The sequence below is a fragment of the Cervus canadensis genome, chromosome X (genome assembly GCF_019320065.1).
Source record: "Cervus canadensis isolate Bull #8, Minnesota chromosome X, ASM1932006v1, whole genome shotgun sequence".
In the NCBI taxonomy this organism is placed as follows: Eukaryota; Metazoa; Chordata; class Mammalia; order Artiodactyla; family Cervidae; genus Cervus; species Cervus canadensis.
The window spans coordinates 74,936,234-74,953,972 of record NC_057419.1 but is presented as its reverse complement, the minus strand read 5'-3'; the positions used below and the strand labels follow the sequence as shown (position 1 = coordinate 74,953,972).

At 35.5% G+C, this 17,739-nt stretch overlaps 1 protein-coding gene and 1 pseudogene across 1 annotated transcript in view; one reads left to right on the top strand and one right to left on the bottom strand.

Moving 5' to 3' along the window:
* Positions 1-13,338, bottom strand: part of HDX (highly divergent homeobox) — a 211,601-nt gene extending 198,263 nt beyond the window's left edge. The window contains exon 1 of the mRNA XM_043459917.1: positions 13,225-13,338. The gene's annotated coding sequence lies outside the window, so the exon portion shown is untranslated. The remainder of the gene's footprint in view (positions 1-13,224) is intronic.
* Positions 183-279, top strand: LOC122436146 (annotated as a pseudogene).
* Positions 13,339-17,739: the final 4,401 nt, after the last annotated feature.

Sequence of the window (17,739 nt, the reverse complement as noted above, 5' to 3'; positions counted from 1 at the left end):
TATTCCTCATACTATTCCTTCTTTTATATTTTGATTTGTCTGACACTGAAGGATATACTTCAGCTTTGTTTTGAATATTGTTAGTGAATATAATTTTTTTATCATTTTACATTTAACTTATGTCTTCACACATAGTTTTCCTATATGTAAGGTACAGTTGAGCTTTAAAAATCCAATATGCTGCTCACTTCAGCAGTACATATATTAAAATTGCAACAATACAAAGAAGATTAGCATGGCAAGAATGACATGCAAATTCATGAAGCATTCCATATTTTTACGGTCAGCTCTAATATTTTTGACTATAAACCCCCTAACATTTGGATGAGTCTTAGTATATGGGGAAAATTGTGCTTGTTAGAATGAATGAAATACATTATATGCCAGGTTATAGCCCAAGTTATATGTCAGGTTCTGGTCTATGCACTGGAGATACAGAAGTGGGGAGAAGAATATCCTGGAACTGATACTGTGATAAAGGGACACAGACAATTAAAAATTATATAAGTAAACTATAAAAACATTCAGTATGACAATATGTCTTTAAGCTAGTGTGTTTAGATCACTTATATTTAATATAATTACTACTATGGATGGATTTAGGCATATTATTTTAATAACTGTTTTCTGTTGATCCTTCTGACTTTTTGTTCTATTTCCCTTTTCTCAGTTTCTTTTTGTTATCTGAAAATGTTTTTGGAATAGTTTAATTCATTGGCTTTTGGGGTACATATTTTTATATATTTTTGAAGTGCTTTTTTCACTGACTCTGGTGTCTATGATTTGTCATGAGAAATTCATTGTGTGTGTGTTAGTCACTCAGTTATGTCCGACTCTTTGTGAACCTCTGGACTGTAGCCCACCAGGCTTCTATGTTCATGGGATTCTCCAGGCAAGAATACTGGAATGGGTTGCAATTCCCTTCTCCAGAGGATCTTCCCACCCCAGGGATCAAACCCAGATCTCCTGCATCATAGCCAGATTCTTTACCATTTGAGCTACAGGAAAGTCTAAAATATGGAACACTTCATGAGTTTACATGTCATCCTTGCACAGGGAGAAATTCATGGTCATTTTCAAATCTTTGTTTCCCTATATATTTTGTTTTGCTCCAGCTATTTTCAAGACAATACTTTTGACTTTTAGCAATTTGATTATAATGTCTGGTCATGATTTCCTTTGAGTTTAACTTGTCTCAAGGGATCTTGAATCTGTAAATTTTTATCATTCTTATGTGTTTTGTAGAGTTAATTCACTAGTGCAGTAATTCGGACAAAGTATTTTTTTCCCCCTTTTCTTTCTATTTTTGGCCATGTCATGTGACATATGGAACTTCCCTGCCCAGGGACAAGACCCACATCCCTTGCATTGGAAGTGCAGAGTCTTAACCTCTGGACCACCAGGGAAGTTCTTCAAAGGAAGAATTTTAATGATAAATTCAATTTATTTAATAAAGTGTTCAGTTATTGTAGTTCTTCTCAAACAAGATTTGATAATTTCTGTCTTTCAAAGAATACATACATTTACTTTAGGTGGTTGGCTTTATAGGCAGAAAATTAATGGTCCATTAATATTTTTTATGTTTTTATTTATTTTTAATTGGAGGATAATTGATTTACAATATTGTGTTGGATTCTGCCATACAACAACATGAATCAGCCACAAGTACATATAAATCTTCTTCCTCCTGAACCTCCCCCCTATCCCCCACCCCATCCCATGCCTCTAGGATTTCACAGAGCACTGGGTCAAGCTCCTTGTGCCCATAGAGCAGCTTCTCACTGGCTATCTATTTTACAAATGGTAGTGTATATATGTCAATGATACTCTTTCAATTCGTCCCATCCTCTCCTTCTCCCACTATGTCTAGTCTGTTCTCCATGTCTGCGTCTCTATTCCTGCCCTGCAAATAGGTTCATCAGTACCATTTTTCTAGATTCCATATATATGCATTAATATATGAAATTTGTTTTTCTGTTTCTCACTTACTTCACTCTGTACAACAGACTTTAGGTTCATCCGTCTCACTACAACTGACTCAAATGCATTCATTTTACGACTGAGTATTTATTTATTTTTTTCCATTTGTTTTTATTAGTTGGAGGCTAATTACTTTAATATCCCAACTTCTTTATCTATTCATCTACTGATGGACATCTAGGTTGCTTCCATAGTAGTTTTACATTTGTCTCTAGAATTGCAATTTGGATCTTCTGTGTAATGAGAGTTTGATCTTTTAAAATTTAGGAGAATGCAAAAATTAAGCACAACACCAACAAGCATGGCATCCATGTATGTAGATTTGTTGTTGTTCAGTTGCTCAGTCATGTCCAACTCTTTGAAACCCCATGGATAGCAGAATACCAGAATTCCCTGTCCTTCATTATTTCCCAGAGTTTGCTCAAACTCATGTCCATTGAGTTGATGACAAAGATGTTTCTGTATAATTTTTAATGTAAATTTAATGTTGAAAATTAAAGGATATTATATTACAGTGGAATTCTATTAAAAACTAAGTTGTTAAACAGTGATTTATTTAACAAATTTTATTAAATATGCAATAATGAACTGACACTTTGAACTTAATGAAATTTGAATACATGCAAAAGAATTGCTATGGCAAATCTGTTCTCAGAAGCTCTCACTTTAATCTATCATTTACATTTAATGATCCTCATCTTTACAAATAGCAGTTTTCTATTTAGATATTTTATAATTAACTTATCAGAATTTGCAAATATCACACAAAAAATTTCATCATCTTCTAAGCATGAAGTCAAGTAACAGGCATTGCATCTATTTAAAGACTATGAAAGGATATTCTTTATTTGTTTATTGGGCTATAACTACTGAAATGCATTGTACACATCTCTTATCTTCCATTTTAATAGAGATATAATTGGCCTCTATCACTAAGATAGACATATGAACAGGAAATTTTAACAACAGTCTAGATAATTTTCTCAGGGCATGAAGAAATTGTACACTAATTTCATTTTAAAAAACACTTTAAAATTCTCTACAATTGATGTTAATATTATCCAGTTACATAAAAGTTAAATATATATTCATAGTGGCATGGGTGCAAATTCCAAGACAATATTATGTATATATTATTTACATAAACAGATGAAAGGATATATCTACACTGACATAGCTCTATAACCACATGTAAATGTTCAAAAAATTATTGGCAAGTAGATATGTTAGATCTCAGATATTTCATCAATTTTAATACTTTGTTAGCTTTTAATGCTGCTGCTTTTATCACAAATAATAAAATATTTTTAAACTACAAATACCTTATCAATACACTCAGATATCAAAACTCATAACAAAGTAAAAAAGATCAATTTCAAACAGATAACCTGTTGGACAACAGAAGCATAAACAGGGCCTCAACTGGAAAACAGATTTCCTGTTTTCTTCAGCTCTACTTACATACAATCATACAGAATATGTGACCATTGTTACATAGAATCTCCCAATGAGTTAAAAACTACCTTGATCCATATATATTTGTTGACTAATTTCTATTCATTTTTACATTTCTAGCTCCAAGCAAATTGTGCAAGTAAATCATTTCTATCTTTCACCAATTCATGATAGTGATGCCATTGCCATAAGCCCTGGCCACTAACATCTAGTAATTAACATTCTAAATTAAGATTTTTAAATGCAGATTGCATTTTAATTTACTATTGAGGAGAGCTTTATAAAATTTCTCATAGTTGCACACTGCAAAAGTAATTATTAATTAATAACTCATTATATCAAAATAATATGTCTCTTGAATTTCATTGTACTATGAATTTATCCTTTTTAGTTCTCTCTCAACCTTTTCTTATCATTTACATAACTCTATCCTACTCTTTCTTAACTCCTTCCCACTCTTGGCAAAAGTTTTCATAGGTAATTACAACTTGTTTTTAAAATGTTGAAACCATATTTACTCACTTAAACTAGATAGTTTTTAAATGTTTTGTGAATCAAATTTACATAGTGTATATTAAGACTTAAGGGTAGTTTTACCTAGAAGCAAAGAGATGAATTATTTGATTTTCTTATATTTCAATTTCTGATTTTACTGCAAAAACTGCAAAGGCTTTGAGGATAAAAATATGCATCCTATTCTTCAGGGAATTTGGAGGAAGATTTCTCAAAGCACACCATCTGTAACATGTATAGTGTTGAAACAACACACACACACACACTTTTAATTCTTTGAACAGTGGAAGCATATATTTATCCCTACAAATAATTTAAATAGACTAAGAAACTGTATAATAGTTTAAAAGACTCATGGAGTGCAACTCAAAGCTGAGAGTCACAGGTAAAGTCTTTTTTTTTTTTTTTTTTTCCTTTAAAAGAGGAAAACAAAACCAAAAACAAAATCTTTCCTACATTGTCCAAATCTACCTTTGGTTCTCTGAGGAACTCTGTCTTAATGTACTTAACTCATTCCATCAAATGTATTTAATTGTGATTTATGACTATAAAAAAAGCAACTTTGTCACTATACCTGGTAGAAAGACTCTGTGTGTGAGTGAATACATGCATCTTATGGGTTTTCTTTTCAAGATTATCAGTGAAATAAAACCCTCAAATTTAAAAATCTTCATAAAACTTGAAGACCCCTAAGAACATGTCCTTGGACACCCTATGATCTGCAGACTGCAATTTCAGAGACACTACCCTATGTTAAGCCTATGACATTAAGATAGAAAACTTATGCTATAGCCAAATCATGGATGTATGTATGCTTGAAGAATGGGATATATAGTAACCCCTAATGATTTTGTTGGCACTGCATTTCTCCTGCATAGTCATATTTTTCACTTGGATATGAAGCACAACAGACTGTTACATAACAAAGGTGCTGCTGGGTATTTCATCACAATTATATTCATTGGTGTTAATCAGACCATATCTGAACATGTTGACTATATTATCCAAGGTTTGATCATGACCATATTAAGCAATTGTTATTTTACAGCTAATTTAATTCAGGTAACTTGATAACAATTTGCAAAAATACTCTCAAGGCTATTTAGAAAGTATAGCTTCACCTGTGAATTTTGAGAACACATATTGCTTTAATGTATTTTGCAGAGTGAGAAATCAGAGCAAAACTTTTTGCAAAGTAATCCTTTCCTCTCCAAGTCACTGCTCTCAAACGTTGCCAATATATAAGTGTATTACCACAAACACTTTAATTTATTCACTTAAAATGTATTTCTTAAGCATATATTTGCATATTATAGTGGTATTAATGTACTGTGTTCTGAACGTATCTTAATTTCAAAGTGGTCAAGAGAGTCAAAAGAACGGCATTTCTCAATAACATCTTTATTGCTTCTCTTTAAAGATGAGAGTTAGAAAATGGGCAATGGATGGCAAGAATGGTAAATTAAATAAAATTAAAATACTGTTTCCTGAAGAGAACATTAACATAATTTTGAATGCACTTAATACTTTTTATTAATATATTAATTTAATAGCATTAAAATTTAATTAATAAATAGAATCATATATTTTTAAGCTAGGTATTATGAAGATTGTGCCCTCATTTCACAGTTGAATAAACTCAGGGCCAGGCATGTAATATTTTTCTTTGTTTCACAAAAAATGCCTAATGTATATTATAAACACTTTGATGTCTAATTCACTTTATCCAATACTTAGCATATTATAAAACACAAAATTACTAAATAAGTGATTTTGAGGATGATATCAACTTAGATATCAACTAAAGGACTATCTTGACTATATCAGTTTGCTAGGGCTGCTATAACAACGTATCAAAAACTGGGTGGCTTAAACAGAAATTTATTGTTTTGCAGTTCTAAAGTCTAGATATCTGAAATCAAGGTGTTGGTAGGGTTGGTTGCTTATGAGGACAGTGAGGGAAGGATGGGTTGTAGGCCTCTCTCCTTGGCTTGTAAATGGCCATCTTCCTGTTTACATGGCATTCTCCCTTAGTACTGACTAATTGCTTCTCCCAATAACAAGATTAGATGCTGGCTTCCTTTATCAGCCCAAAAGGCCATCATTTCCTGTGCAGACCCTTACCCCTCTGTATCCCAATTCCTGGAATCTGTGAATATTTTATGCTCCATGGGAAAAGTGAATTAAAGTTGCAGAAGGAATTAAGGCTGATAATCAGTTGACCTTAAAGTAAAGAGATTATCCTAGATTATTTTAGTGGGCCTAGTGTAATCACAGTTATCTTTAAATCTGAAAGATGGAGGCAGAAGAATGTCAGAGTGATGCAATGTGAAGGATGTGATCAGTCATTGCTGACTTTGAAGATGAAAGAGGACCGCATGCTAAGAAATGTGGATAGCTCCTAGAAGCTAGAAAGGATAAGTAAATATATTCCTCCTTAAAACTTCCAGAAAAGAAAGCCCTGTTGACATCATGATTTTCACCCAGTGAGACCTGTTTCAGACCATTAACCACTAGAACTGTTAGATAATACATATGTAGTTTAAAGTCACTGTCTTTGTGGTAATTTATTACAGGAGCAAATAGAAAACTAATACAGTTCCTCTTGAAGATATTAGTGACAGTCACCCCAATAAAGCTATACTCTTCTGTAACACTGTTGACAAGTTAAGCAAGTAGGGTAAATAACATGTCAATAGTAAAGTCATTACTATCAACAAAGTAAATGGATTTTTTCAGACTTAACAATTTTATCCATCACATAGGTGTAGCTATCTTCTCAATGAGATAATGCTGACTCTAGAATGGAGCAAAACTGATGCATATTAAACAGACAATACTTTGATTATATATCACTTAACACATGTGAAAATGGACAAAAGGAAGTTCACTTTTTTCTATGATTATCAGCTCTTAAAAGTTTAGGTTGTACAGGAATTCATATTTCACTTTAGACTTTGACATGCATGGGAATCACCCAGGGATCTTATTAAAATGCAGATTCTGATTCAGTAGGTCTTGGGTGGAGCCAGAGGTTCAGCAATATTCTAAGAAGTTTCCAAGTGATGCCCATGCTACTATTCCATGGAACACACTTTGAATAGCAAGGATTTAATAGACACAGAAGCACTAAACCCTACCAGAAAAGTAAACTGGCTCCAAATGACAATGAACACTGAGTTCTGTCTACATTAAGCACTCCTAGTTGGGAAAAAAAAAAACAACTCAAACTGATCTTTAGCATCTGTTAAGTATTCACTGGAGATAAGAGTGAGCCTCTAAGTTCTAATTAAAATGCTTGACTGATTATTTTCATAACACATGCATATTAAAATTTTAATACCTTCATGTTGTCTTAGAATAGTGAGGATGATTCAGGGCTGAACATTCTATACCTAATGTAATACTGCCCATTAATGTAGAATATATTTCTTCTACCACATTTTACAATTACTTAGATCTTTTCCAATTGTTTCTCTGTTGAGGTGATTTCAACACAACAAGCAATCAGTTTCTGAATGGGAAAAGCTACTCAGAGAATGAGTCTCAGATAATTACTGTCCTAATTGGCATAGCTATTTCATCCATTTCATACTGTGGAGAAAGGGAAATATATTCCCAACTGAATTCAGAGTTCCAGAGAATAGCAAGGAGAGATTAGACAGCCTTCTCAAGTGAGCAATGCAACAAAGAAAAGAATACAATAAAATAGGAAAGACTAGAGATCTCTTTAAGAAAACCGGAGATACCAAGGAAACATTTCATGCAAAGCTAGGCACAATAAGGGACAAAAATGCAAGGACCTAACAGCAACAGAAGAGATTAAGAAAAGGTGGCAAGAACACACAGAAGAACTGTACAAAAAAAAGATCTGCATGACCCAGATAACCATGATGATGTGGTCACTCACCAAGAGCCAGACATGCTGGACTGTGAAGTCAGGGGGCACTTAGGAACCTTTACTACAAACAAAGCCAGTGGAGGTGATGGAATTCCAGCTGAGCTATTTCAAATCCTAAAAGATGATGCTGTTATAGTGCTGCACTCATTATGCCAGCAAATTTGGAAAACGTGCAGTGGCCACAGGCCTGGAAAAACTTAGTTTTCATTCCAATCCCAAAGAAAGGCAATGACAAAGAGTATTCAAATTACCATATAATTGCACTCATTTCACAAGTCATCAAGGTAATGGTCAAAATCCTTCAAGCTAGGTTTCAGCAGTACATGAACTGTGAACTTCCAGATGTACAAGCTCGATTTAGAAAAGGCAGAGGAACCAGAGATCAAATTGTCAACATACACTGGATCATAGAAAAAGCAAGGGATTTCCAACAACAACAACAAAAACAATCTACTTCTGCTTCATTGACTACACTAGAGTCTTTGACTGTGTGGATCACAACAAACTGCAGAATATTCTTAATGAGATGGGAACACCAAACCACATTACCTGCCTCCTTGAGAAACTTGTATGCAGGTCAAGAAGCAACAGTTAAAACTGGACATGAAAAAATGAACTGGTTCAAAATTGGGAAAACAGTACATCAAGGGTGTATACTGTCACCTTGCTTATTTAACTGATGTGCAGGGTACATCATGCAAAATGCGAGGCTGGATAAAGAGCAAGCTGGAATTGAGATTGTGGGGAGAAATATCAACAACTTAGATATGCAGATGATATCACTTTAATGGCAGAAAGTGAAGAAGAACTAAAAAGCCCCTTGATGAAGGTGAAAGAGAAAAGTGAAAAAGCTGGCTTAAAACTCAACAATCAAAAAATGAAGATCATGGCACCCATCACTTCATGGCAAATAGATGGGAAAAATGTGGAAACAGTGTCAGATTTAATTTTCCTGGGCTCCAAAATCAATTCAGATAGTGACTGCAACCACAGAATTAAAAGACACTTGCTCCTTGGAAAAATAACTATGACAAATCTAGACACTGTATCAAAAATCAGAGACATCACTTTCCTGACAAAGGTCTGTATATCAAAGCTATGGTTTTTCCAGTAGTCATGTATGAATGTGAGACAAAGAAGACTGAGCACCAAAGAATTAATGCTTTCAAGCTGTGGTGCTGTATAAGACTCTTGAGATTTCCTTGGACAACAAGGAGATCAGACCAGTCAATCCTAAAGGAAATCAATCCTGAATATTCATTGGAAGGAATGGTGCTGAAGCTGAAGCTCCAATATTTTGGCACCTGTTGTGAAGAGCTGACTCATTGAAAAATACCCTGCTGCTGGGAAAGACTGAGGGCAAGAGGAGAAGGGAGCGAAAGAGGATGAGATGGTTACATGGCATCACTGACTCAACGGACGTGAGTTTAAGCAAACTCCAGGAGATAGTGAAGGACAGGGAAGTCTGGTGTGTTGCAGTCCATGGGACTGCAAATAGTCAGACATGACTTAGCGACTAAACAACAACAAATTTCATCCATAAAAGACACAATAGGTAGACCAAGCTAACCAAATAAGAAAGTATAATATATAAAGCAATGTATTACTGTAGGAGAAAACACCTCTATCTGTCCTTTCACAAAACTCAGTGAAGAAATACTTTCACCACTGCTCGGTACTTGACAGTAGGAAAAATCCTATATGCCTTCTGCCATTGAAGCCACTGGAGTCAAAACAAAGATCCCTTCTCCTAAAACTCAGCCTATCTGTTAAAAAAGTTTCATTTCCACTGAGAGAGAAAGGAATATGTCAAAGGCATTACAGAATCATAAAGAGAGGTAAGTTTGGAGAAATTTTACACACAATGTTTAAAAACAATAAATGAAGTTTGGCCTCACTCTAGCTCTCCAATCTAGGACCTAGTAGTTAAGAGTGAAGCCTCTAGAATGATGCTTGCTTTGAAATACTGGCTCTGCCACTTACTACTTGTATGATTTTGGGCAAGCACCATACACAAATGCTTGTCTACTTGAGAAAAGTGCCTACATAGGGCATGTAATTTACATGTTTCCATGGATGTATTAAGAACCTTAAAGTAAATTTCCCCCAATTCCAAGGGAAGAACAGCTAAGAAAATATTTTCCTTAATTTTTGCCTCTCTACAAAATAACACATTTAAAGAGTCTAAGGATCAACCCAATTGGAGATAAATCTCATGAAAAATGATAGATCAAGAAGGTAAGACATCTGCTGTTGTAAATTTCTTTACAGATGTCAAATGTAAATTATAGCATTTGATTGGCATAAAATAGCATTTGACTGACACAGTATAATGTTAATTGTTCAGCTGCTATGTACCTGGATTGCTGGTTAATCCAGGCAATTTAGCTACTTGTTGGCACAAAAATGATTCCATTTGCATAGACAGGTTTCAGTTTATTGTCTTGAAATTTTATAGAGGCTAGAAAGGTCACAGTTGTCGGTGACAGTTTCTGAATATACTAACCTCCCCAGTTCCCTTTGTATGCAGAACATATATCTCTAGAATTTTCATAGTTTACTTCGAAATCACTATGCTAGATATAGTGTATTCAGACACCGCTAGTTTTATGTTTATCAGACTCTACAGTAAAATCAAAATCAACAATTCAAATATTTTTATCCTGTTGGGGATCACAAAAATACATAAAAACATAAAAAAATACATTACTACAAAAAACATAATTCCCTCTGGGAGTACAATTTTAAAAGCAAAATTAATTAAATACTTTAAAAAATATTCATAGTTTACTTCACAATAGTTTTCAAGTTTACAGGTTATAATAATACCCTTTGTACTGCTTTTCATGCATGTTCCTCAACCTCAAACCTTGATACGATATTGAGATGGTGCCTCAAAGTGAAGCAGCAAAGTAAAATCTATAGAAAGCCTCTGTATTAAACCACAGTCACTTTCATTCAAATAAAATTGAAGTCCATGAAACAATGCAATTTGAAGCCCAAGGAGTAGGAAAGGGACAGTTGAAACGTTATAAAATAGAAATTAGGGAAACCATCACAATGATTAGCTCTGATTCAAGATGAAAACTGTCAGTGACAGTCAATGTAAAGCAGCAAATGCAAGACATCTTGCAATAAAAAAGAGTGAATAATTGGTATATTTAAAAGAAATGCATAAAGCAATGTTATCAAAGAGAAACACAGAAATAGGAAAATGTCTTAGTATTTTTCAAACTGAGAAAATTACAGACAGAACTACTTCTGGGATAATGTTCCTTTGGTCTTATGAGGACAAAATATATTCACAGGCCACCCAACATATAGAGATGTCTGTATTGCATTTTCTTTGACTCATATTCAGGTTTATTCAGTCACTGGAGGGTTCCTTGCTTGACCAATGATGAATAAGTTTCCATGTACATACAGTTCTTTATAACTATATTACTTCATTTCCAAAGAAATTGGAAAACAAAGACCATATAGCAATAGATATTTCAAATAGTCATCCAGGTGCCTTGGATAAAGAAATACATGGTAGATGGCATGGTACCAACTCTTAAGAACATATTTAAAATCCAGTTGAGGAACCTGGTCTAACACATATACACACACAAAATTAAAGCAGGCTATAAGAAAAGTGGCAAATGTAAGAACTGACATAGGAGTTCTAGAAAAGGTGAGCTTAATAAGAGTTGGATTATACTTAGGAGGTACTTATAAGAGGTGTAACTTAAGTTGAGCTTTCAAAGCGGGTAAGATTTGATTAGACAGAGAGAGCATCCTAGGTGAAGGGAGTGGTAATGGTACAAGGAGCAAAATTCTGTAGGTAGATTGTTCAGGGCTCATTAGGGAGAGTAATGCACTGAGAAATAAAGATAATATTCCTGTGGTACAATTAAGTGAGATTAGGAAGCTCTTTGCAATCCAAGTATATCTGGGCTTTGAACAATAGAAAATAAGGAGCCAATAATATTTTGGTGAAGAAAAATGATTTGTTGAAGGAAGTGCTTAAGTCATTAGCCTGTCAGGATGAATTAGAAGGCCGGGTAGGAGGCTCCTGGAATGACTGAATGGATAGTGATGCGAGTTTCGACTGCAAAATAAGGGGGAAATGGTAGAAGAGGCTTTCAAAGGAAAACTCACCAGGACTTGATAACCCCTTAACTATGAGAAATGGGGAAAAATCCAGATTTCTTTGTAAAATAGTTAGGAGTTCATGATCTGACCGTGGAGCAGAAGTATTAACACTACTATACAGTTTATCCACCAAGGACAGAACAAAGGCAGATAGGCAGGATTGTTCCTCATGTTTGCTGAGTAATATAGTCCCTCCCAAAGAAGGGAAGTTGGACAAGTGTCTCTCAAAATAAGATTTGACCTTGGCTCTAACAGTGGCACAGAGGAAGAAGGGAAAAGGATTTAGCACCAAGCCTGAAACAGAGACCAAAGCTTTATAAGAGACTTTTTCAAGAAGGAAAAAGGAGACAGGTAAGGATTTTTGTTTATATTTTTAGTATCTCCAAACAGTTTAAGTATCAAACATTACTGAGTGGCACACCTAATCAGAGTTCCTTGAAGACTAAAAGTTTGATTCACTTGAATAATTAGTGTTTTCTCCAAATGGTTTCTCATCTCAGTAATTTCTATTCCAAACTCCTCTCCGAGTTCTTTCCATTATTCTAAATCCGATTAGTGAAGATTAAGAATTTGCCGTCCTAAAATTCTCAGGCCCACTTGGGGCTGGATATGCTCTTACAAAGTAACTGATAGATTCTTTCCATCAATTAGCACTTGAAACATTACAAGGCCAATTTACCAACCCTTCCCAAATTCTGCTCAGACAGACCTCAGCCCCACCCCCTCCAGATAAAGAAAAAAGCGCATGCGCAAATTCTAAGCCTATTCTCCTAGCCAGGAACTCCTCACCCACCCACACCCCCGCTCCCGCCCCACAAAGGTGGTTATTGCGCAGGCGCAGCACCTTCTGCGCGTTTGAGTAGGGCTGTGCGAAATCTACAGTCCAGTGAAATCTAGAAGTGGTAGAATTCACCTCTTTCCTTTCTTCCGAGACAGAGGCGCCACTTCCTCTTACTCTGGGGCCAGAAGCGCGTCCCAAATGTCGCCCTCTCTCGGAGCAAGATCCTTCGCTTTCTGCCAGTGTCTACTGTATCCCTTTCATCAGCTCTTTTTTAACCTCATGCTGCCTCTAGGCTTCACTCGGAGGGCAGAAGCAGTTGGTTTCCCAAAAGCCGCACCAGTCTGTTGGCAGCCTTTTTAGGCCGCTGAACCTCCGTGCCTGGCACTGGGCAGAGCATTAGCTCGGCGCCTTGTTCGCCCTCCTTCACCTTTCACACCCACACATGCAGGGTGCTTACCTCGGGCGTGGTGCGGTCACAGGAAGGAAAGAAGATCCCAGATCAAGGCAGTTCTGGGGCAGGCGTATTCAGCGAGATTTTTCCTGGGTCTTCACTGCCTCCTCAGACAATGAAATCAGCGTGTCCGATCATCAATTCTCATCATGATCGTGACGTCACAAAAGACAGCGGCCAATGGGAGCCCGAGATCAGCTCTGGACAGTCCCTGGCCTCAGCCCAGAACCCAAGAGTGGGTAGGGGGGAGGAGAGATAGCTGCCTGCAATGGGGCTGCCTCTCCCCGCACAAATCAGCTACATCCGAAGCCAAGTCTCTCAGTACCTCTCGCTTCCTGAGTAGAAGTGAACGCCCAGCATCCCTGTGACTATAGTAGTTATATGCCAGCCATTTGAGCAGGTCCTGCCTGGTCTTCCAAGTTGAGATTCGCTTGCAGCAGAATTGTTGCACGCTGCCAAAATCAAGTGATCACATACAGAAATATATATATTCTTTGTGGTCAGTGTTCAATTGACAAATGTATTGAACATTCAGAAAAATATTACCGAAATCAAGGTGTCCACTGAGCCTTTAGAGTTTGTGTATTGTTAAAACAAGCCCAAGAGTGAGTGTATTGGTTAATGTCTCCTGTTGAGTCTGACAACTGAAGAAATTAAAATTATCGTTTCTGTTCACCTAACCTTAATATCTGTTTTGTTGAAAGTTTGAGTAATCACCATTATATCATAACAGGAAAAAAAAAAAACCCTCAAGCTATATGTTACCTTAGTTAACACACTTGATACACTCCCAAAATATGCTGAGTGATATTGCCACTAGAGATACAGAATTCACTGATCTTCTGCCATTATAGAACTTACCATTCATAGATACAGTATGACTAGCACACATTAAGCTTTCACAACAATACAATAAAGTACATGACCATGTTGTTCAGTCATAAAGGACAAACAAGAGTTACATCATTTAATGACTGAAAGGATCAGTGAGGTGAGGATAGTTGTGGAAGCATTCTGTGTTGTATTGAACAGTGAGCTGATTGTTGAACGGGGGATAAGAAAGGATGGAAAACATTGTCTTAAAGGGGAAGAAATAGGCAAAAGTAGGAAAATATATGTGTATATATAAATATATATAAATATAAATATATGAATATATATATACACATACATATATATACATATACAGGAGGTCCATGATGAAATCAGCCTCACAAACAGAGGGCATATTTTGGGAACCAGTGGGAGATAAGGTAGATTGATATTAAAGCCTTTGAATGTAGGCAGAGAACTTCGATCTTATTAAAAGCTACCAAGGGCCTTAGGGCAAGATACCTCAAGCTTTTACAGTCAATCTATAGAGCAGTTTAAGTGTTTCTTACAACAAAAGTCAGATCATGACCAGCTCCAGATTATCCAATGGCTTCCATTCACATATGCTACAAAATACAAATTAACCCCAATGTCTTAAATGATCTGGCTTTTCTCATCTCTCTGGCCTTCTTTCCTGTCACTCTACCACTAACTCACTTGCCGGTCACACAGCGTTTTCTTCATTTCTCAAACAAATTAAGCTCCTGACCTCATCAAGGCCCTTGTACTATTGTTCCCTCTGATCTTTTTAGGACTTGGTCCCTTACTTGATTCACATCTCTGCTCAAATGTAACCTTTTTAAAATGCATTAATTACATGTAACTTCTTTCAAAGTAATTTCTTTAAAATTTAAAGAGGTTACACAACCATATTTCAAATTTCGATCTTTTCCACACTCCCTATACCTACATACCTATACTCCTTCCTTTTTAAATTTTTCCTTATAGCACTTATTGCTAATATACTCTATATATTTTAGTTATTGCAAATATAGGCTTCACAAGGGTGAGCTTCTATGTCTGTTTTATTATTATATCCATGGCATCTAGAAGGGTCCTGGACACAAAGTAGACAAATCAATAAGCAGCTTTTGAAAGAATGACTGAAAGATTTTTCAAGTGATCTGTCAGTCATCATTTTGCTGTTTGAATCAGATTGGGGGTAGGCTGTTGTGACAGAGATCAGTTAGATAGTTGTAGTAGTAATCCAGGTTCTGGATTACTTGAGTCTAGATCAGGATGTTAAGAGCATAAATGAAGAGAAATAATTGAGGTTGAGATATTTTAAATAATGAATAATAAGAGTGGAAGTGGAGAATTTACAGATGAGCTACCTATGATGAGTTAATATGTTCATTAAGTACCTACTGCAAACCTTGAACTGAAGTGATTTGAAAGAAAAGTGGCAGCTTCCTTACCCTTGAAAAATTTATAAACCAGAGTACAAAAAGAGGTAATTTTTTTTTAGTTGATCATTCTTCTTTTCCCCTCACACTTAATATCCAAGACATCAGTAAATTCTGTATGCTGTACCTTCAAAATATGCTCCAAATATGAGCACACTTTACTTCCTCTTTTCCTACTATACCAAATACACTATCACTTCTAACTTGAATAGAGAAAATACAAAAGCATCTTACATGATTTCCTATGATCTTCTATTGTCCTTCTTTAATACTTTCTCTTAACATCAGTTAAAACATTCTTTACAAAGTTGAATCAGATCATATCATTTCCCAGTTTAAAACCCTCCAAATGTTTTCCATTAGAGTAAAAATAAAGTTCTAAATCATTGTTACTACTTAACTGTCACCACTTTTTTCTGCCTTAGTTCACTATGTTGTAACTAAGCCTTTGACTCCATCACACCTCTTTCTGGGAAGCCTGTTCTGGCTTTATATATGTCACATTTGTGCCTTCTTGGAAAACTTTTTCCTCAGATCTCCACATAGCACATTTCTTCACCCAGATTGTCTGCTAAAATTTGCCTCCTCAGATGTATCTTCAGGGACCAATATACTTAAAATACTATCCCCAAATCAGTCTGTCTCCTCTATCCTCCTGTTGTGCTTTATTTATTTTTTAACATCACTATAAGAAATCATGTAATTTGTTTATATGCTTATTCTGTTCTTCCCCAAGAGGGTAAGGATTTTATCTTTTTTATTTACTGTTATAGCACCAGTACCTAGAATGACACCTGGCATGTAGTAAGCATTCAATAAGCCTTTTTGAATGAGTGGATATAGGAAAGTATAGATTGTGTGATGCAATCTAGGCAAAAGTAATAAACATTCAGAAATCAGAGATGTTTCTAGTATCATGACTTATGCATCTGTACCTACTCTGTTCACAATATATTAATTAAATGTTTATTGAATTTTTATGTGAAAGCAATAGAGGAAGAATATTTAAAGCATGTATATTAACCAAGATTTCAAAGATCTCAAAAGACTCAACATAACAAATGGAACAAGACCAAGTTTGACAGGTATCAACAGTCAGTATTTCATTTATGTTTGTGAAAATCAGTTACAAAAGTAAATGATGGGCAATAAATATTTAAGGTGGGAAATGCTTTATTTCAAAATTTTATAAATTGAATATTTTCTAGTATACCAATGATCTTAAGCAAGATAATTGAGACAAACTGCATTATGAAAAAACATATAAAGCAAGAAAGGTACTAAGGTATCCTGTACCTTGATCAGACCACATTTACTCTGTTCAGTTGATTGCTTCTTATTTTAAAAGAAATATTCACAGATGGCTGCTTCTAGATAAGAGAAATCAAGAATGATGAGGCACCTAAAAAAATATTATATGAGGCAAGAAAGGCTCCAGAAGTTGAGGTTGCTTAATTTAAAGATAGCAAGATCTGGAGAGAACATATCTTCAAATATTTGAAAGACTACTGATAGACAGAATGTCTGAAGAACTACAGATGAAGGTTTGTGACATTGTATAGGAGGCAGAGATCAAGACCATCCACAAGAAAAAGAAATGCAAAAAGGCAAAATGGTTTGAGGAGGCCTTACAAATAGTTGATGAAAGAAGAGACACCAAAGGCAAAGGAGAAAAGGAAAAATATACCCATTTGAATGCAGAGTTCCAAAGAACAGCAAGGAGAGATAAGAAAGCCTTATTACGTGATCAATGCAAAGAAATAGAGGAAAGCAATAGAATGGGAAACACTAGGGGTCTCTTCAAGAAATGTAGACACATGCACCCCAATGTTCATCGCAGCACTGTTTATAATAGCCAGGACATGGAAGCAACCTAGATGCCCATCAGCAGATGAATGGATAAGGAAGCTGTGGTACATATACACCATGGAATTTTACTCAGCCGTCAAAAAGAATTCATTTGAACCAGTCCTAATGAGATGGATGAAACTGGAGCCCCTTATACAGAGTGAAGTAAGCCAGAAAGATAAAGAACATTACAGCATACTAACACATATATATGGAATTTAGAAAGATGGTAACGATAACCTTACATGCAAAACAGAAAAATAGACACAGAAGTACAGAACAGACTTTTGAACTCTGTGAGAGAAGGTGAGGGTGGGATGTTTCAAAAGAACAGCATGTATACTATCTATGTGAAAACAGATCACCAGCCCAGGTGGATGCATGAGACAAGTGC